At 44.7% G+C, this 22,790-nt stretch overlaps 1 long non-coding RNA gene across 2 annotated transcripts; it reads right to left on the bottom strand.

Annotated features, from left to right (window-relative positions):
- Positions 1-523: 523 nt before the first annotated feature.
- On the bottom strand, positions 524-22,787 carry LOC129716233 (uncharacterized). Of its 2 annotated transcripts, XR_008726612.1 has the most exons (5): positions 22,651-22,787; positions 20,089-20,248; positions 14,207-14,626; positions 10,853-11,013; positions 524-986 (listed from the first exon to the last, which is right to left on the bottom strand). It is a non-coding gene; the product is annotated as an uncharacterized LOC129716233 (long non-coding RNA). The 2 variants fall into 2 exon arrangements; XR_008726613.1 differs by lacking the exons at positions 524-986; positions 10,853-11,013 and having other exon boundaries at positions 14,201-14,626.
- Positions 22,788-22,790: the final 3 nt, after the last annotated feature.

The raw sequence follows: 22,790 nt of genomic DNA, 5'->3' as shown, positions 1-22,790 counted from the left end.
GTATCTTATAGAAACGTACAAAATTCTTAAGGGGTTGGACAGGCTAGATGCAGGAAGATTGCTCCCGATGTTAGGGAAGTCCAGGACAAGGGGTCACAGCTTAAGGATAACGGGGAAATCCTTTAAAACCGAGATGAGAAGAACTTTTTTCACACAGAGAGTGGTGAATCTCTGGAACTCTCTGCCACAGAGGGTAGTTGAGGCCAGTTCATTGGCTATATTTAAGAGGGAGTTAGATGTGGCCCTTGTGGCTAAGGGGATCAGGGGGTATGGAGAGCAGGCAGGTACGGGATACTGAGTTGGATGATCAGCCATGATCATATTGAATGGCGGTGCAGGCTCGAAGGGCCGAATGGCCTACTCCTGCACCTAATTTCTATGTTTCTATGTTTCTATATTCGATGTGGACAATGTGGGTCTAAGGGCCTGTTCCTGTGCTGTACACTTCTATGTAAAAGTCAGCAATGACCGAGATAGCCACACCCCATGGAAGAGAATTAAACGGGACTGCCAGAGAAAATGGAAAATTGTTTAATTGACAAGATACGTTTGCAAAAGAGGAAATGTTGTCAAAGCTAAGAAGGGCCTCGACCCGAAACGTCACCCATTCCTTCCATCCAGAGAGGCTGCCTGTTCCTCTGAGTTACTCCAGCATTTTGTGAGGTACTCCAGCATCCAAGCTATAAAATGTAGGTTCTGCACAGATTCAACTTGGGCTGAAAGATATCGTACACTTAAATATTTTGTAGCTTACAAATGCTGGATTCTCAAGTCAAGTCAAGTCATATTTTATTCGTCACTTGCACATAAAGTGCAAGTGAAATGAATTTGCTGAGTTCCTAGATGATGATTAACACATCATAAGCATCCTTTGGAGTGGGGTTCATTTTCAGACCTTCTCCCTCTCGTATGACACATTTGTTTCAGCCTCCAAGGCAACAAAAAGGTCACATCACTTCTGTCCTGTTCCTTCCTTATTTAAGGGTCTGGTGAAGGAAGGAGCATCATCAATTAATCAATTAGAATTTAGAAGATTGAGGGGGGATCTTATAGAAACTTACAAAATACTTAAGGGACAAGCTAAATACAGGAAGATTATTCCCGATGTTGGGGAAGTCCAGAACTAGGGGTCACAGTTTAAGGATAAGAGGGAAGTCTTTTAGGACCGAGATGAGAAAATCATTTTTTACACAGAGAGTGGTGAATCTGTAGAATTTTCTGCCACAGAAGGTAGTTGAGGCCACAGTTCATTGGCTATATTTAAGAGGGATTTGGATGTGGCCCTTGTGGCTAAAGGGATCAGGGGGTATTGAGAGAAGGCAGGAATGGCATACTGAGTTGGATGATCAGCCATGATCATATCGAATGGCGGTGCAGGTTCGAAGGGCCGAATGGCCTACTCCTGCACGTATTTTCTATGTTTTCTATGTCTATGTTTCTATCATCAGTGCATGCCTCACACTCACATAGAAAATAGATGCAGGAGTAGGCGATTCGGCCCTTCGAGTCAACACCGCCATTCAAAATGATCATGGCTGAGCATCCAAAATCAGCACCCCCGATTCCTGCTTTCCCCCCATATCCCTTGATTCCGTTAGCCCTATGAGTTAAATCTAACTCTCTCGTGAAAACATCCAGTGAATTGGCCTCCACTGCCTTCTGTGGCAGAGAATTCCAGAGTCACAACTCTCTGGGTGAAAATGTTTTTCCTCATCTTAGGCGTCAGTCCCCTTATTCTTAAACTGTGACCCCTGGTTCTGGACTCCCCCAACATTGGGAATTTATTTCCTGCATCTAGCCTGTCCAATCCCTTAAGAATTCTATATGTTTTTTTTTTCACACAGAGAGTGGTGAATCTCTGGAACTCTCTGCCACAGAGGGTAGTTGAGGCCAGTTCATTGGCTATATTTAAGAGGGAGTTAGATGTGGCCCTTGTGGCTAAGGGGATCAGGGGGTATGGAGAGAAGGCAGGTACGGGATACTGAGTTGGATGATCAGCCATGATCATATTAAATGGCGGTGCAGGCTCGAAGGGCCGAATGGCCTACTCCTGCACCTAATTTCTATGTTTCTATAAGATGACCTCTCATCCGTCTGAATTCCAGTGAATAAGAGCCCAGTCGACCCATTCTTTCATCATAAGTCCAGTCGACCCATACTTTCATCATCACCGATTGGATTACATGAATGAGTAGTCAGTCCCAATATAGTCCGCATGGATAAGATGGACTGAAGGGCCTATTTCCGTGCTGTACCTATGACTCTTGTGGATCTCCATTGGTTCTTTTGCCAATCTAAGTCCAATCTCCATTTTCTTGAAGACACAAGACTTTCTAACATAGAAACATAGAAAATAGGTGCAGGAGTAGGCCATTCGACCCTTCGAGCCTGCACCGCCATTCAATATGATCATGGCTGATCATCCAACTCAGTATCCTGTACCTGCCTTATCTCCATACCCCCTGATCCCTTTAGCCACAAGGGACACACATCTAACTCCCTCTTAAATATAGCCAATGAACTGCCCTCGACTACCTTCTGTGGCAGAGAGTTCCACAGATTCACCACTCTCTGTGTGAAAAATGTTTTTCTCATCTCGGTCCTAAAAGATTTCCCCTTTATCCTTAAACTGTGACCCCTTGTCCTGGACTTACCCAACATCGGGAACAATCTTCCTGCATCTAGCCTGGCCAACCCCTTAAGAATTTTGTAAGTTTCTATAAGATCCCCCCTCAGTCTTCTAAATTCTAGCGAGTACAAGCCGAGTCTAACCTCTCACCTCTCCTCATGGGTTCTGTTGTTACCTAACTTTCTTATTAGGTTCCAGTATGGGAGTCTTTGTGTTCCTGGTCATCACCTTCCAGCAACCGTCTCCAACTTCACCTTGCTCCATCTGCCTTTTCTTCCTCCTCTGTCTACCTCCATCCATCATCTACCTGCCTCTCAACGCCATGCCTCCCCATCCCCTACCTGTCTCCATGTGTCACGGAGAGATGCAGCAAGGAAACGGGCCATTCAGCCCATCAGGTCTGTGCTGACCAGCAACCATCCATCTACACTATTCCTTCGTTAATCCCATTTTTATTCTCTTCACGTTCCTATCAACTCCCACCCCCCCCCCCTCCCCCCCCCACATTCTACCACAAGGGGTGATCATTACAGGGATGTAATGCTATGGTGCTATATGCTGCTGGTAAGGCCGCATTTGGAATATTGTGAGCAATTTTGGGCAACACATTCATAACAAGAGGATTTCAGTATAGGAGTAAAGAGGTTCTACTGCAGTTGTATAGGTTCTGGTGAGACCACATCTAGAGTATTGTGTACAGTTTTGATCTCCTAATTTGAGGAAGGACATCCTTGTGATTGAGGCAGTGCAGCGTAGGTTCACGAGATTGATTCCTGGGATGTCGGGACTGTCATATGAGGAAAGATTGAAAAGACTAGGCTTGTATTCACTGGAGTTTAGAAGGAAGAGGGGGAATCTTATAGAAACATATAAAATTATAAAAGTACTGGACAAGCTAGATGCAGGAAAAATGTTCCCAATGTTGGGTGAGTCCAGAACCAGGGGGCCACAGTCTTAGAATAAAGGGGAGGTCATTTAAGACTGAGGTGAGAAAAAACGTTTTTACCCAGAGTTGTGAATTTATGGAATTCCCTGCCACAGAGGACAGTGGAGGCCAAATCACTGGATAGATTTAAGAGAGAGTTAGATAGAGCTCTAGGGGCTAGTGGAGTCAAGGGATATGGGGAGAAGGCAGGCACGGGTTATTGATAGGGGACGATCAGCCATAATCACAATGAATGGCGGTGCTGGCTCGAAGTGCCGAATGACCTCCTCCTGCACCTATTTTCTATGTTTCTATATCGGAGGATGGATGTGCTGGCTCTGGGGAGGGTTCAGAGGAGGTTTACAAGAATGATCACACGAATCAGTGGGTTAACCTATGATGAGCGTTTGTCGGCACTGGGCATGTATTCGCTGGAGTTTAGAAGAATGAGGGTGGGAGGACCTCATTGAAACATACAGAAGAGTGAAAGGCTTAGATATAGAGCGGATGTGGAGTGAATGTTTCCAATAGTGGGAGAGTCTAGGACTAGAGGTCATAGCCTCAGAATTAAAGGACGTTATTTTAGGAAGGGGATGAGGAGAAATTTCTTTAGTCAGTGAGTAGTGAATCTGTGGAATTTTTTGACACAGCATGCTGCAGAGGCCAAGTCAGTGGATATTTTTCAGGCAGAGATAGATTCTTGATTAGTACAGTGTCAGAGGCTATGGGGAAGGGCAGGAGAATCGGGTTAGGAGGGAGAGATAGATCAGCCATGATTAAATGGTGGAGCAGACTTGATAGACCAAATGGCCTAATACTACTCCTATCACTTATGACCTTATCTGGACAATTAACCTATCAATCAACACGTCTTTCAAATGTGAGAGGAAATGGGAGCTCTTTGTTTTCGCCAAAAAAGCACACCAATGCCTTTATTTCCTCAGAAAGCTGAGGAAATTCAGCAAGTCGCCAATGACATTTAACAATGTCTGGAGATGCACCATAGAACACATCTTATCAACTCCATCAACACTCCACGCTGCCTCGGGTAAGCAGCAAACATAATCGGCGTACGGGATCTCCAGGTTCCCATTCTCATTTCCATATTGACCTTTCTGTCCTGGGCCACCTCCATTGTCAGAATTAGGCCAAATGTAAATTAGAAACATAGAAGCATAGAAATTAGGTGCAGGAGTAGGCCATTCGGCCCTTCGAGCCTGCACCGCCATTCAATATGATCACGGCTGATCATCCAACTCAGTATCCCGTACCTGCCTTCTCTCCATACCCCCTGATCCCCTTAGCCAGAAGGGCCACATCTAACTCCCTCTTAAATATAGCCAATGAACTGGCCTCAACTACCCTCTGTGGCAGAGAGTTCCAGAGATTTACCACTCTCTGCGTGAAAAAAGTGGAAGAATGGCACCTCATATTTTGCTTGGGCAGCTTACAACTCAGCGGTATTAATATTGATTTCTCTAACTTCAAATAACCCTAGGATCCCCTCTCTCTCCATCTCTCCCCGACCCATGGTCATACTAGTTTCACTGTCATCCTGTTGAGTCTCCTGATGGTTATACTGTCTGTATAACTCGTTATCATCTATCCAACAGCCGGCAATGGACCATTGTGGGCTCCACCTTTCCTTGATTTTCATTGCTTTCTGCATATCTTCCATTAATTTGTCCTATGTACCGTTTATATCTCTTGTTTCCCTTCCCCTGATTCTGTCTGAAGATGGGTCTCGACCCGACATGTCACCCATTCCTTTTCTCCAGAGATGCTGCCTGACCCGCTGAGTTAATCCAACTTGTTGCGTTTGACTTCAACATAATCAAAGACTGCTCGCACCCGGGACATTCATTCGTCTCCCCCCTCCCGTCAGGCAGAAAGTAGAAAAGATTGAAAGTACATCTTAGTAAATTCAAGAACAGCTTCTTCTCCACTGCGATCATCCTTTAACTGACCTCTTATATACTGAGGATGAATTCCCAATCTTCTAATCTAGCTCATTGCACCCATTGCATTATGTTTTAATCTGTACTTTCGCTGCAGCTATAACATTATATTCTGTTAATATAACCATATAACCCTATAACAATTACAGCACGGAAACAGGCCATCTCGACCCTTCTAGTCCGTGCCGAACACATAATCTCCCCTAGTCCCATATACCTGCGCTCAGACCATAACCCTCCATTCCCTTCCCATCCATATAACTATCCAATTTATTTTTAAATGATAAAAAACGAACCTGCCTCCACCACCTTCACTGGAAGCTCATTCCACACAGCTACCACTCTCTGAGTAAAGAAGTTCCCCCTCATGTTACCCCCCTAAACTTCAGTCCCTTAATTCTCATGTCATGTCCCCTTGTTTGAATCTTCCCTACTCTCAGTGGGAAAAGCTTTTCCACGTCAACTCTGTCTATCCCTCTCATCATTTTAAAAAACCTCTATCAAGTCCCCCCTTAACCTTCTGCGCTCCAAAGAATAAAGCCCTAACTTGTTCAACCTTTCTCTGTAACTTAGTTGCTGTAACTTAGTTGCTGAAACCCAGGCAACATTCCAGTAAATGTCCTCTGTACTCTCTCTATTTTGTTGACATCCTTCCTATAATTAGGCGACCAAAATTGTACACCATACTCCAGAATTGGCCTCACCAATGCCTTGTACAATTTTAACATTACATCCCAACTTCTATACTCAGAAGGTGTTCTGTTTATTTTCTCTTTTGTCCAACCTGTTGTACTCATGTACAGTATGATTTGCCTGGATAGTATGCATTGTGTGTTGGTACACCAAACAATAATAAACCATTACATCCTCCATATTTGACTTTGGATTCCAGTTGCCATGTATTGCATTGACTGTTGCTTAGTGACTGAATTGTAATCTATTTGTGTTTCATGCACTGGGTTTAAATGCTCACAGTGTGGTGTACATTTACGGTAGCTTAGAGGCACCAACCTCACAAAGGTATGGTAGTTTTGCTGTTGTTTGGTGAGTTTTGATCTTGTGACATTTAGTTACTGATTGGCCTGGGTGTTTACTATGAGTTTATAACCTGAATGTTACTGAGGCGGTTTACATTTGAGGTAAATATTCATTTTCACTACCACAAATGCAACGGTATGCTGCCCGATCTGAGAGACACCAGCACATGGTAACTGACCCAAACTCCTTCCCTGGAAGCCACACTGCTTCCCCAGAAACCACACTGCTTTGAAGGCTGAAACTCTGACTGCAGTCTGTGCAACCACACTTCACACTCTATATAAACCGCTCACATCTAACCCTGGGCAAGCCATTGTTTTCTATTCCATCTCTACGCTCAAAACTAATTTCCGTTTTTATCATTTAAAAATAAATTGGATAGTTATATGGATGGGAAGGGAATGGAGGGTTATGGTCTGAGCGCAGGTATATGGGACTAGGGGAGATTATGTGTTCGGCACGGACTAGAAGGGTCGAGATGGCCTGTTTCCGTGCTGTAATTGTTATATGGTTATATGGTTATATATGGGGGGGCATATGTTTACACCTGAGATAGCTCTGGCTGGATGATAAAGAGTGGAAAAGCTTGTGTAGCTTTTGGTATGAACATTAATTTCTCTCATTTTAGGCATCCTCTATCACCCCCTCCCCCCTTCAAAGTCCAATGTCCGCAATGAGGTAGGTTATATTGACACGGTACCCGAGGAATTGTTCAGAAGTCTGATAACTTTAAGTCTGAGGGGAAGAAGCTGTCCCTGAGTCTGGTGCTATGTGCTTTCAAGCTTCTGTATCTTCTGCAGGTAGAAGAAGGATTGTCCGGGATCAAAAGGTTTTTGGTGATGCTAGCAGCTTTCACGAGACAGTGTGAAATGTCGTGGTCTGGGCTGCATCCACAACTCTCTGTAATTTCTTGCAGAGCTGTTCCCAAACCAAGCTGTGGTGCAACCTGATAGTATGCTTTTTCACCATGCATCTGTAGAAGTTTGTAAGAGTCATTGGAGACCTGCCAAATTTCCTTAGTCTCCTGAGAAAGTAATTTTTTTGCTGTTGTTTCAATATATTTAGTCCATGACAGATTGTGGTAATTTATAGATATAGATATGCCATTTATTGTCACTATACATGTACAGTGAAACTGAAAGCTGCTCGTACTCAGTGCATACATACAATTAGCACAAAAAACAAGAAACAGGAAAAAAAAAAAACAGAAGGGAGATGGGGGGGGGGGGGGAATGGGTGCACATGGTTCTGCAGTCATTGAAGGTAGGCATATACAGGTATACAGGCAGTAAAGTCCGTGTTGGGCGGTGTATGTTAGCTTTCATTGTGTGTGAATTTGATTTATAGTAGTTTATAATTCTACGCAGAAAGCAAGGGTATTGGTGAGTCTGTTTGTCCTGGATTTGATGCGTACTATAGCAGTCTCCAGATCTGAGGCAGGACATTATCGAACAGTAGAAACGCAGAGACGGTTCACCAGACTGATGATCTGGGATTTGCCCTGTCTTATGAAGGCAGACTGGGACTTGGTGTATACTGTCCATTAGGGAGAGGGGATCTTATAGGCAGCCAATGATCCTCTGCGCTGTCCTGGTTACCCTCTGAAGCCTCTCCCTGTCTGCCATGGTGCAGCTGCCGTACCATGCTGTAATGCAGTATGTCAGCAGGCTCTCGATGGACGAGCGGTAGAAGGTCAGCAGCAGGTTAGAGTATGCTGAGAAATTTGAAGCTCCTAATCATTTTCACTTCGCACCACTGTTGCAAATTGGGGCACATACTCCACCATGCTTCCTGAAGTCGATAACTTGCTGACATTCAGGGAAAGGATGTTATTCTGACACCTGAAACCAAGTTCTCTAACTCCTTCCTGTCCTCTGCCTCATCATTGATTGTGAATTGGCCCACCATAGTGGAGTCATCTGCAAACGTGTAGATGTAGTTGAAGCAATTTGTCCTCTCAGTTGTGAGTGTGTGGGGAATGTAGTCAGCGACTGAGAATGCAGCCTTGCACATCTTTCCTTACGTATCGAATTCCATAATCAATTTGGTGTCTCCACCTATCACTTCCAACCTCTGTCATTACCTCCACCCCTCCCTCCACCTGCCCATCTTTGCTCTCATAGAAACATAATTAGGTGCAGGAGTAGGCCATTCGACCCTTCAAGCCTGCACCGCCATTCAATATGATCATGGCTGATCATCCAACTCAGTATCCCGTACCTGCCTTCTCTCCATACCCCCAGATCCCCTTAGCCACATCTAACTCCCTCTTAAATATAGCCAATGAACTGGCCTCAACTACCCTCTGTGGCAGAGAGTTCCAGAGATTCACCACTCTCTGTGTGAAAAAAGTTCTTCTCATCTCGGTTTTAAAGGATTTCCCCTTTATCCTTAAGCTGTGACCCCTTGTCCTGGACTTCCCTAACATCGGGAACAATCTTCCTGCATCTAGCCTGTCCAACCCCTTAAGAATTTTGTAAGTTTCTATAAGATCCCCTCTCAATCTTCTAAATTCTAGAGAGTATAAACCAAGTCTATCCAGTCTTTCTTCATAAGACAGTCCTGACATCCCAGGAATCAGTCTGGTGAACCGTCTCTGCACTCCCTCTATGGCAATAATGTCCTTCCTCAGATTTGGAGACCAAAACTGTACGCAATACTCCAGGTGTGGTCTCACCTCATCTGATTCCACCTATCGCTTGCCAGCTCCAGTTAAACTACTCCATCACACTTCTTTATACTTGCTACCTCACTTCTACACGCCAAGTCGTGATGCAGAGTCACCACCCAAAAAGTTGACCGTCCCTCTGCCTCCACATATGCTGCCTGACCTGCCGCCTTCCTCCATCATCACGCTGTTTACTCCAGATCCCAGCATCTTTACTCTTGTCTCTCCACCATAACTACCAGAGGTTCCACTTGGTCACATAGTGGCATCGCTGGTAAATCCGTTACCTCACAGAGACCCTGGTTTGATGCCGAGACCAATGCTGTCTGTGTGGCGTTTGCCTGTTCTCCCTGTGACCACATAGATTTCCTCAGTTTTCTTTCAACATCACAAAAACGTGCAATTGGTAGGCAAACCGAACGCTGTAAATTGCCTGTAAATTGCCAGTCAGTGGTAGAATCTGGGGACAGTTCGTAAGAATGAGAGGAAAATATTACAATGGGATCAATTTAGCATTAGTGTAACATAGAAACATAGAAATTAGGTGCAGGAGTAGGCCATTCTGCCCTTCGAGCCTGCACCGCCATTCAATATGATCATGGCTGATCATCCAACTTAGTATCCCGTACCTGCCTTCTCTCCATACCCCCTGATCCCCTTAGCCACATCTAACTCCCTCTTAAATATAGCCAATGAACTGGCCTCAACTACCCTCTGTGGCAGAGAGTTCCTTCAATAATGACAGGTCTAAGTACTTTGTAATTTCTATATCTATTAGGGTGGCACAGTGGTGCAGTGGTAGAGTTGCTGCCTTACAGCACTTACAGCGGCAAAGACCTGGATTCGATCCCGACTACGGGTGCTGTCTGTACGGAGTTTGTACTTTCATAGAAACATAGAAATTAGGTGCAGGAGTAGGCCATTCGGCCCTTCGAGCCTGCACCGCCATTCAATATGATCATGGCTGATCATCCAACTCAGTATCTCGTACCTGCCTTCTCTCCATACCCCCTGATCCCCTTAGCCACAAGGGCCACATCTAACCCCCTCTTAAATATAGCCAATGAACTGGCCTCAACTACCCTCTGTGGCAGAGAGTTCCAGAGATTTACCACTCTCTGTGTGAAAAAAGTTCTCCTCATCTCGGTTTTAAAGGATTTTCCCCCTTATCCTTAAGCTGTGACCCCTTGTCCTGGACTTCCCCAACATCGGGAACAATCTTCCTGCATCTAGCCTGTCCAACCCCTTAAGAATTTTGTAAGTTTCTATAAGATCCCCTCTCAATCTTCTAAATTCTAGAGAGTATAAACCAAGTCTATCCAGTCTTTCTTCATAAGACAGTCCTGACATCCCAGGAATCAGTCTGGTGAACCGTCTCTGCACTCCCTCTATGGCAATAATGTCCTTCCTCAGATTTGGATGTGTAAAAGGGTGGTTGATGGTCAGCATGGCCTATGTGAGCTGAAGGGTCTGTTTCCGATGCTGTATCTCTCTGTGACTTCAAGTTAGGTTTGACGGGAGTGAAGGAGAGAGGGCCATATTTTGTGTATGTGTTGGAGGGAGAGGCAGCAGCAGAGTTTGTGTACCGATGATCCAGAGGTTGCTGATGCAACATATAGGGTTGGTGGACTCACCCATTCAATAATAAACAGCCCATTGATGTCCAATTTGTGTTCTAGATCAGATTAGAACCTCAGTCGAATAAAATTTCTCCATCACAAGATCAGTTTGGGGCGCTTGCTTTCACGCCCTTCATTTCCATTTGCAACTCCCAAGATAATTAAGTGGTCCAAACCTGCATATGGAAAAACGTGAGGAACATTCATGTACGACTCAAAGTAACTCCAGCGCTCCATCACAAGTGGCAAGAAACATTTTCACTTATCCAACAAGAGGAGTATTAACAATTTCTCTAAACATGCAATATACTCCATAGTATAGCTGCCTAAAACTTGACTTTAGTTCAAAGATATAGCATGGAAATATCCCATCGGCACACCCTGTTCACTCTGACGATCGATTACCAGTTCACGCTAGTTCGGGGGTGAATTTGCAATAGATTCTGAAGAAGGGTCCCAATCTGAAACATCATCTATCCATGTCCTCCAGAGATGCTGCCTGACCCATCGTGTTAGTCCAGCACTTTTAATTTTTTTCGTAAACCATCTGCAGTTCCTTGTGTCTGGGTGTTCTATGTTATCTATTTCTATGTTAACTATTGGGCTGAAAACCTGTAAGCAAGGGTCAACATCATCAGGAAATTTGCTATTCTATGCTATTCCATTTTCTCATCCACTACCCATACCATATAACCATATAACAATTACAGCACGGAAACAGGCCATCTCGACCCTTCTAGTCCGTGCCGAACACATAATCTCCCCTAGTCCCATATACCTGCGCTCAGACCATAACTCTCCATTCCCTTCCCATCCATATAACTATTCAATTTATTTTTAAATGATAAAAACAAACCTGCCTCCACCACCTTCACTGGAAGCTCATTCCACACAGCTACCACTCTCTGAGTAAAGAAGTTCCCCCTCATGTTACCCCTAAACTTCAGTCCCTTAATTCTCATGTCATGTCCCCTTGTTTGAATCTTCCCTACTCTCAGTGGGAAAAGCTTTTCCACGTCAACTCTGTCTATCCCTCTCATCATTTTAAAAACCTCTATCAAGTCCCCCCTTAACCTTCTGCGCTCCAAAGAATAAAGCCCTAACTTGTTCAACCTTTCTCTGTAACTTAGTTGCTGAAACCCAGGCAACATTCTAGTAAATCTCCTCTGTACTCTCTCTATTTTGTTGACATCCTTCCTATAATTAGGCGACCAAAATTGTACACCATACTCCAGAATTGGCCTCACCAATGCCTTGTACAATTTTAACATTACATCCCAACTTCTATACTCAATGCTCTGATTTATAAAGGCCAGCACACCAAAAGCTTTCTTTACCACCCTATCTACATGAGATTCCATTTTCAGGGAACTGTGCACAGTTATTCCCAGATCCCTCTGTTCACCTACATTCTTCAATTCCCTACCATTTACCATGTACGTCCTATTTTGATTTGTCCTGCCAAGATGTAGCACCTCACACTTATCAGCATTAAACTCCATCTGCCATCTTTCAGCCCACTCTTCCAACTGGCATAAATCTCTCTGTAGACTTTGAAACTCTACTTCATTACCCGCAACCCCACCTATCTTAGTATCATCTGCATACTTACTAATCCAATTTACCACACCATCATCCAGATCATTGATGTACATGACAAACAACAGTGGACCCAACACAGATCCCTGTGGCACCCCACTCGTCACTGGCCTCCAACCTGACAAACAACCATCCACCATTACTCTCTGGCATCTCCCATTCAGCCACTGTTGAATCCATCTTGCTACTCCACCATTAATACCCAACCATTGAACCTTCTTAACCAACCTTCCATGAGGAACCTTGTCAAAGGCCTTACTGAAGTCCATATACACAACATCCACTGCTTTACCCTCATCAATTTCCTGAGTAACATCTTCAAAAAATTCAAGAAGATTAGTTAAACATGACCTTCCAGGCACAAATCCATGTTGACTGTTCCTAATCAGACCCTGTTTATCCAGATGCTTATATATATTATGTTAGGGCAGGTTTACAGAGACCAATTAACTTACAAATCCTCATATCTTTGGGACGAGGGAGTAAATCAGTGTACCCAGGGGAATTTCCACACATTCACATGGAGAATGTGCAAACTCCACATTGACAGCACCCAAGATCAGAATCGAAACTGGGTCTTTGGCACTGTGAGGTAACGGCTGTACCAGCTCTGCCATTCTTCCCCCGCACAATTAAATCATGGAATAATCTCCACCCAACCATAGTTACCCAACCAGATGCATCTAAATTTAAAGTAGCTCTTTCTTCCCAATAACCCTTTCTGGCTTAAGCCCTCCTTTCACCACTTCCAGTTTGAATTCCATTTGGAATATTTTGGAGGACCAAGAAACCAAGCACGAAGAATTGTGCTGCCCTGTAATGATGTGTGTAGTTGGAAAGACATGATTGCACTGGAGAGAGTGCAGATGAGATTTACCAGGATGTCTATACATTTGTGACAGTGATATCCCCAATCCTCACAGTAGCAATGAAGATGTGATTGGAGCAAGATTCTTCAAGAACACAGAAATCATGTAGGTAGTAACTCAAGTAAGTAGCAATGCTGCATTTTTGGTGGCATACAGCAGCAACAAGCTACTCTTCAACATTTATGTGAGTGACATGCCAATTACCTCGTCCAAGAAGTTTGCATACGCAGATGACCTTGCCCTCGCCTACCAGGGAGCTGCCCTTGAGGATATCAGCAGAGTGCTAACCCAAGACTTGAAGGGGATGGAGGAATACATCACCTTCTGGCGACTTCGCCCCAACCCATCTAAGACAACTGTCACTGCCTTTCACCTCAGCAATCAGCTCGCCAATGCAAAGCTCCGAGTGTCTTTTTGTGGTAAGCCGGTGAAGAATGAAGAATTCCCCAAGTACCTCAGAGTCACCCTGGATCGCACCCTCACCTATCGTGAATACCTGAAGTGGGTGGCTGAAAACCTGAAAGCAAGGGTCAACATCATCAGGAAACTTGCAGATGTGGGAGGAAAACGGAACACCTGGAGGAAACGGGTCTAACTCTGATCTCTGGAGCTCTGTCGAGACCTGTCTTCAGACCAGGTGTCCATCCAAAATATCACCCGTTCCTTCCCTCCAGAAATGCTGCCCGTCCCACTGAGTTATTCCAGCATTTTGTGTCTATCTCACACAACCCTATGAGTTAGCTCCACCATGCATGATTATATTTGATCTTCTACCTCAGCGCCATTTTTCTAAACTACCCATTTGGAATGCAAGGTCATTCATTTCAATGCACTGTGGTATCGGGGGATGATGCCGGGTTCAGCAGTGACCACACTGTCACTCGCAGTTGGGTGAACTTACATGATATATTTTATTTACAGTGGTAAAAAAGTCCAGGACCGCAGATGGATGCTGTCCCTCACCATTAGAGCGCATGTACAACGATGCTGGCATATCTCGGTCTTGTCCCAACAGCTTACTGGTCAGAAGGAGGTGGCATGACGATCTCAGGCTTCTTCTTGCAGTTCACCCTTGCCTCATGAGGAGGCGCTGGCAGACTCAGGTTTCTTCCTGGCAGCTCAGCTATGAGCTTGAAGAGGCAACTCAGACGGACTCTGTAGTAAGTGTGTGTTCGTGGGCAGATAGAGGTTCTGATGTCTCAGCATTGCTCGGGCCACTTATCCTTTGCCTCAGTACAGGTGCTGAGTGTCTAGGATTTCTTCCCGGCAAACTAGTCTTCATCACATAGTTGCGCTCATGGTCTTGGGTTTGTCTCAGTACCTTGGGACAGAGGGTGCAAAGAGATCAAAAACATGTAAAATCATGAAGGGTGTAGACAGCTAGATATTAGCTGGGTAGAAGGGTGTAGACAGCTAGAATTAAGGGACAGAAGTTTAGGGGTAATATGAGGGGGAACTTCTTTACGCAGAGAGTGGTGGTGGTGTGGAATGAGCTCCCAGTGGAAGTGGTGGAGGCAGGTTCATTGGTATCATTTAAAAATAAATTGGATAGGCATATGGATGAGAAGGGAATGGAGGGTTATGGTATGAGTGCAGGCAGGTGGGACTAAGGGGAAAAAAAAAAATTTGTTCGGCATGGACTTGTAGGGCCGAGATGGCCTGTTTCCGTGCTGTAATTGTTATATGGTTATATAGAGAAACTGGTGGAAGGCAATAGAATGAGGGTTTAGTTTAGTTTATTGTTATTGTCACATGTAACGAGATACAGGGAAAAGCTTTTGTTTGTGTGCGATCCAGTCCAAAAAAAGTAGATCCAGGCACTCTCTGATTTATGCAAGTGTCATGATCCGAGAACCCTTACGTAAATTGGATTTTATGTAAGTCGGGTTCACCGTTGTGCTGAAGGGGAACTCACTGTGGCGCGCAGCCTTCTGGGTAAATACTGCCGCCATTGCCGGCTTGTGGTCTGTCTCGCCCTTGGGGCACTTCCTGCGGCGCGTGGCCTTCTGGGTAAGCACCACCACCATTGCTGGCTTGTTTCCGATGCAAACTTGAGTGATTGTGCAGTGTTGTGGAAATGACCATCTGCGATAATGACTAAGTACAGATTGGTTACATAAGAGCGATCTTATGCAAGTCATCCATTGTGTAAGTTGGTGAGTGTCTGTACATAAATACAATCAGACCGTCCACAGTGAAAAAGATAAAGGGTAAAGAGTACAACATTTAGTGTACTCAATTTAACCGGGCATATAACTTTTGGATAGTTATATGGATGGGAAGGGAATGGAGGGTTATGGTCTGAGCGCAGGTATATGGGACTAGGGGAGATTATGTGTTCGGCACGGACTAGAAGGGTCGAGATGGCCTGTTTCCATGCTGTAATTGTTATATGGTTATTATATGGTAAAGGTATAACATTGAATATAGACATCAGTCACTGAAAGTAAGCATGCAGGTACAGCAGGGAAAAACCCGGGAAGAAACTGTCCTTGAATCTGGAGGTTTTTGCGTTTTCAAACTTTGGTATCACCTGTCTGATGGAAGAGGGGAGAAGAGGGAGTGTCCGGGATGAGGCTGGTCCTTGATTATGCTGGTGGTCTTGCTGAGCAATATGGTGCAGATGGAGTCGATGGAAGGGAAGCTGGTTTGTGTGCTATATCCACACGTCTCTGCAATTTCTGGTATGTTGGATGGAACTGTTCCAAAAACAGGCCGCGAGGCATCTCAATAACATGCTTTCTGTGGCGCATCTGTACAAGTTGGTGAGGGTTCATAGAAACATAGAAAATAGGTGCAGGAGTAGGCCATTCGGCCCATCGAGCCTGCACCGCCATTCAAAATAATCACGGCTGATCATCCAACTCAGTATCCTGTAACTGCTTTCTCTCCGTACCCCCTGATCCCTTTAGACACAAGGGCCACATCTGACTCCCTCTTAAATATACCAAATGAACTGGCCTCAACAACCTTCTGTGGCAGAGAATTCCAGAGATTCACCACTCATCTCTGTTTTAAAAAGCCTTTTTCTCATCTCAGTCTCTGAAGATCTGTGTTATCCTTAAACTGTGACCCCTTGTTCTGGAAACCCCAACATTGGGCCGCAATCTTCCTGATTCTAGTTTGGTTAACCCCTTAAGAATTTTGGAGATTTCTGTGGAAACATCCCGCCTCAATCTTCCAAATTCTAGCGAGTACCTGCGATCTTTTCTTTGAGATCTCCGGTTTCCTCCCATACAAAGACGTGCAAGTTTGTAGGCTAATTGGCTTGATATAGTTGTAACATTTTCCCTAATGTATATAGGATAGCGCTAGTGTGTGGAGATCGCTGGTCGGCGTGGACTCAGTGGGCTAAAGGCCATGTTTCCACATCATATCTCCAAACTAAACTAAACCAAACTAAACAATGGGTGCATGGGGCCATGTACTAGTTTCCAGTACACAAAAGCATAGGGTGATACTCCAACACAATAGTCAGAGTTGTACAGCAAGGAAACAGGCTCTTTAAACAAAATTTGTCATGCCATGCCAACCAAGATGCCTTCTTGAGCATGTTCCGTTTGCTCACATCCATCTCATCCTTTCCTATCCATAATGAAGGAGTGTTGCACTTTTATATGCCCGGTTAAATTGAGGGCTCATTATGAAAGATTGTATTCCACTCCATGTGGGGCCTGTGGCAAGTTGGTGAAACATAGAAACATAGAAATAGGTGCAGGAGTAGGCCATTCGGCCCTTCGAGCCTGCACCGCCATTCAATATGATCATGGCTGATCATCCAACTCAGTATCCCGTACCTGCCTTCTCTCCGTACCCCCTGATCCCCTTAGCCACAAGGGCCACATCTAACTCCCTCTTAAATATACCCAATGAACTGGCCTCAACTACCCTCTGTGGCAGAGAGTTCCAGAGATTCACCACTCTCTGTGTGAAAAAAGTTCTTCTCATCTCAGTTTTAAAAGATTTCCCCTTTATCCTTAAGCTGTGACCCCTTGTTCTGGACTTCCCTAACATCGGGAACAATCTTCCTGCATCTAGCCTGTCCAACCCCTTAAGAATTTTGTAAGTTTCTATAAAATCCCCTCTCAATCTTCTAAATTCTAGAGAATATAAACCAAGTCTATCCAGTCTTTCTTCATGTGACAGTCCTGACATCCCAGGAATCAGTCTGGTGAACCGTCTCTGCACTCCCTCTATGGCAATAATGTCCTTCCTCAGATTTGGAGACCAAAACTTTACGCAATACTCCAGGTGTGGTCTCACCAAGACCCTGTACAACTGCAGTAGAACCTCTGCTCCTATACTCAAATCCTTTTGCAATGAAAGCTAACATACCATTCACTTTCTTTACTGCCTGCTGCACCTTCATGCCTACCTTCAATGACTGGTGTACCATGACACCCAGGTCTCGCTGCATCTCCCCCTTGCCCAATCGGCCACCATTTAGATAATAGTCTGCTTTCCCGCTTTTGCCACCAAAATGGATAACCTCACATTTATCCACATTTACTGCATTGCCAAACATTTGCCCCCAGTCACCCAGCCTATCCAAGTCACCCTGCAGTCTCCTAGGGAGCCACATCTAAACTGCCCCCCAGCTTAAGCTCATCTGCAAACTTGGGATATTGCCTTCAATTAGTCATCCAGATCATTAATATATATTGTCAGCAGCTGGGGTCCCAGTACTGAGCCTGGGGTACCCACTGTGCCTGCCTGCCATGTGTGAAAATGGGCCGTTTACTCCTACTCTTTGCTTCCTGTTTGCCAGCCAGTTCTCTATCCACATCAATACTGAACCCCCAATGCCTGTGCTTTAAGTTTGTATACTAATCTCTTATGTGGGACCTTGTCGAAAGCCTTCTGGAAGTGATACCAACCTCTGGTTCTCCCATATCTCACGCTACTAGTTCTCCTCGAAAACCACTATAAGATTCGTCAGACATGATTTACCTTTCATAAATCCATGCTGACTTTGTCCAATGATTTCACCACTTTCCAAATGTGCTGCTATCCCATCTTTAATAACTGACTCTAGCTTTCCCCACTACCGATGTAGACTAACTGGTCTGGAATTTGTGCTTTCTCCCTCCCTTCTTAAAAAGTGGAGTTACGTTTGCTACCCGCCAATCTTCAGGAACTACTCCAGAATCTAAAGAGTTTTGAGGCTAAAAAGTTTGTAGGCTAATTGGCTTGATATAGTTGTAAAATTTTCCCTAATGTATGTAGGATAGCGCTAGTGTGTGGAGATCGCTGGTCGGCGTGGACTCAGTGGGCTAAAGGCCATGTTTCCACATCATATCTCCAAACTAAACTAAACCAAACTAAACAATGGGTGCATGGGGCCATGTACTAGTTTCCAGTACACAAAAGCATAGGGTGATACTCCAACACAATAGTCAGAGTTGTACAGCAAGGAAACAGACTCTTTAAACAAAATTTGCCATGCCATGCCAACCAAGATGCCTTCTTGAGCATGTCCCGTTTGCTCTCATCCATCTCATCCTTTCCTATCCATAATGAAGGAGTGTTGCACTTTTATATGCCCGGTTAAATTGAGGGCTCATTATGAAAGATTGTATTCCACTCCATGTGGACCTGTGGCAATTTAGAAACATAGAAATTAGGTGCAGGAGTACGCCATTCGGCCCTTCGAGCCTGCACCACCATTCAATGTGATCATGGCTGATCATCCAACTCAGTATCCCGTACCTGCCTTCTCTCCATACCCTCTGCTCCCCTTAGCCACAAGGGCCACATCTAACTCCCTCTTAAATATAGCCAATAAACTGGCCTCGACTACCCTCTGCGGCAGAGAGTTCCAGAGATTCACCACTCTCTGTGTGAAAAAAGTTCTTCTCATCTCGGTTTTAAAGGATTTCCCCCTTATCCTTAAGCTGTGACCCCTTGTCCTGGACTTCCCCAACATCGGGAGCAATCTTCCTGCATCTAGCCTGTCCAACCCCTTAAGAATTTTGTAAGTTTCTATAAGATCCCCTCTCAATCTCCTAAATTCTAGAGAGTATAAACCAAGTCTATCCAGTCTTTCTTCATAAGACAGTCCTGACATCCCAGGAATCAGTCTGGCGAACCTTCTCTGCACTCCCTCTATGGCAATAATGTCCTTCCTCAGATTTGGAGACCAAAACTGTACGCAATACTCCAGGTGTGGTCTCACCAAGACCCTGTACAACTGCAGTAGAACCTCCCTGCTCCTATACTCAAAACAGTGGCAATTTACCCCTGGAGTTCCAGCCAACATCAACCCTCACACAGTATATCTGAGGAAACATATTATCTGATTATTGTATGCAAGACTGGCAAGTGTAAGAACCTTTAGCAAAATAGCTGCTGGGTTTATATTTATATTTATAAACCCAGCAGCTATTTTGTGTACTTGGGGACTTGCCGAACTTCCTAAGTCTTCTAAGAAAGAAGAGGTGATGGTGTGCTTTCTTAGTTTCGATGAGGCTAGTCTAGTAAGATTCTGGGGATATTTATTCCTGGGAACTTGAAACTTTCGACCATCTCCATTTTTGGCACCATCAATGTAGACTGGGATGTGTGTACTGCTTCCCTTCCTGAGGTTAATCACTATTTCCTTTGTCTTGCAGACATTGATGGAGAGGTTATTCTTTGGGCACCAAGTAACTTGGTTCTCAATCTCCACTGTCATTATGCGATATCCGGCCCACTACTTGTAAATTGAGGTGGTTTGGAATTTGGCTGCACAAGTGTGTGTGTGTGTATAAGGAATATGGTAGAGGGCTAAGAAATCATCCTTACATTCACCAGTGTTGAATGTCACTGCAGTGCCATACTCATTCAAGCTGGCCGAAGATTCTCTATGGACCAGTCCACTGACTCCCATCAGTCGCATAGGATGTCATCCATTTCCCCACTGGCATGAAACGACTTTCTCTACCGGATCCTCCCATTTCAGTTCCTATTTGTAGACAGGGAGTAGAAGCACAGTTAGATGATCAAATTTCCTGCAATTTGGTCATGGAATGGAACGGTAGGTGCTTTTTATGGATGTGTACCAATGGTCGAGGGTGTTCTGGGATTCTGAGAGTATTTTGGTAGTACATTTGAGGTTGGAATGATTAAATAACTGGCGGTGTTTTGGCTCAAGACTATTTTTTAACGGAGTACAGTTCATTCAGAACAAGCTTGACATCAGCATAGGAAGGAATATAGACTACTGTCAGGATAGCTGAGATGGATCTTGCCCACAGCAAGTAGTAGGAGTGGCACTTTACTGTTATATATTGCAGGTCCGGGGAGCATGAGCTCGCCAGGACAGCCACGAGGTGTTGATTAGGAAGCAGACCCCTCTGCCTCTAACCTTGCCTGAAGACGCTGTGTGTTCCATCTGGTGAAGGGAGAAACTCTTGGGACAAATGGCACAATCAAGCATTCAGGGGTGAGCAATGACTCTGTGAAAGAGCATGTAGCAGTCTCTCAATTCTCCAACATAGGTTAGTCTGGCTTTAAGGGGCAAGAGAGAGTTAGATTTAGCTCTTAGGGCTAAAGGAATCAATGGATATGGGGGGAAAACAGGAACGGGGTACTGATTTTATAAAGATGATCAGCCATGTTCATATTGAATAGTGGTGCTAGCTCAAAGGGCCAAATGGCCTACTCCTGCACCTTTGTTTCTATATTTAAGTTCATCCAGCTTGTTATCTATAGCCTCACATTAGCAAGTAGTATGCTGGGGAAGGAGAGACTTGATTGACAAAAGAACCAAAAATACCTAAAGATTTTTTTAGAAGCACATTTGAGTGGTTTGGAATCTAAAATGTACTGCACTGCACTGCAGATTTAAACTGGAGCTGGATATGCTGCTGAAAGAATTTGCAGGGTAACAAAAAAACCCCCACAAAGTGCTGGAGTAACTCAGCTGGTCGGGTAGCATCACTGGAGGTGTCACCTTTCCTTGTACTCCACAGATGCTGCCTGAGCTGCTGAGTTACTGCAGCACTCTGTTTTTTTTTTGTCAGTGCCCAGAGATGATGGGCGAAATGGCCTCCCTCCATGCTGCAACCAATTTGAGGTTCTAACTCTCATTAGAGTCCATCAATTTGAGTACTCTGAAGATAGGCGCAAAGTGCATATACCAAAATAACTCAGCGGGGCTGGCAGCTTCTCTGGAGCGTTTTAATGAGTGATGTTTCGGGTCGAGTCTGAAGATCTCACCCCGAAACATCACCCATACACCCATCTAGGGCAGCACGGTGGCGCAGCAGTAGAGTTGTTGCCTTACAGCATCAGAGATACAGGTTGATCCTGAATATGGGTGCCGTCTGTACGGAGTTTGTACATTCTCCCCATGACCAGGTGTGTTTCCTCCAACATTCCGAAGAAGTGTTGGTTTGTAAGTTAATTGGCTTCTGTAAATTACAAATTGTCCCTAGTGTGTAGGATAGTTAGTGAGCTGGGATTGCTGGTCAGTGCAGACTTGGTGGGCCGAAGGACCTATTTCCGCACTGTATCTTCTAAACAAAACAATTTGAGTGCTCCGTGTTTTTATTCACATAACTAATGAAGAGGAAGATTCACCAGCAACCATGTCCACTGCTCTCAATCCACATGTACTCTTAATTGTTTTTACATTTAAAAAATAGCACTGGATAGTGATTCTCCCAGTGACTTTAGATCCTAACTTGGTCCCTCAACATGTTTTCAGCTGCAGTTTGTGTGGAGTCGCTGAATGACTTTGGGAAATGAGAAATGGAGGTCTCAAACCATGTGTATATCCTATGCTCGCTGTTATTGATTCATTCAGCAGATGTTAAATGTTAAGCTTGCATATTCTAGGTCATTACAATTTTTTGAAATTTTTACTTACTTTACACTTAATTAATCATGCATTAGATTTGACGTTCAGCATATCATTTTCAGTTTGTGTTCTCCTTGGTGGAAAATGTACCTTTTCAGTCCTATCTTTGCTAAAGAGTTTTGTTTTGTCAGACATTTTTAGTGCAATATCTTTGGCACTGCGGGTGTTGAATGAGCCATTTTCTGCCTGTGTACAGCGTTTGCAAATTGCGCTCAGCTCCACACTGAACGTGTTTTGTGCCTAGCTCTTAACTTTGCAGCAAAAAGGTTGCTATCATAGAAACATAGAAACAAAGGTGTGAGAGCAAGTCCATGAGGACAAGGGGAAGGGGGCGAGTGCGCGTGCGCACAGCCCTGCCCGCTCCCTTCCTCCTCTCTCTGCACATGCGCAGTGCGACGCCGAGCGGGACCACGCCGACATTAACCCGAAGCCGCCATCACAGTCGAGACACCCGAGAGGGTTAAAGAACGTGTAAACGCCGCCGCTGCAGACCCGATACTCACGGGAGTCGATGCATCGCGATGTCACTGTTGCATTTCGAGGGAGGAAAGCCGGAAAAAAGCCGACGGGGGAGAAGAAAAAAGTGTTTAAACGACGGGAGCGCGTCACGTGACGCGCGGCGGCCAATGGGCGGGCGCCTGCG

This window comes from Leucoraja erinacea, unplaced genomic scaffold, assembly GCF_028641065.1.
Source record: "Leucoraja erinacea ecotype New England unplaced genomic scaffold, Leri_hhj_1 Leri_191S, whole genome shotgun sequence".
In the NCBI taxonomy this organism is placed as follows: domain Eukaryota; kingdom Metazoa; phylum Chordata; class Chondrichthyes; order Rajiformes; family Rajidae; genus Leucoraja; species Leucoraja erinaceus.
Note: the sequence above shows the minus strand (reverse complement) of the source record. Positions and strands in the feature narration are given on the sequence as shown.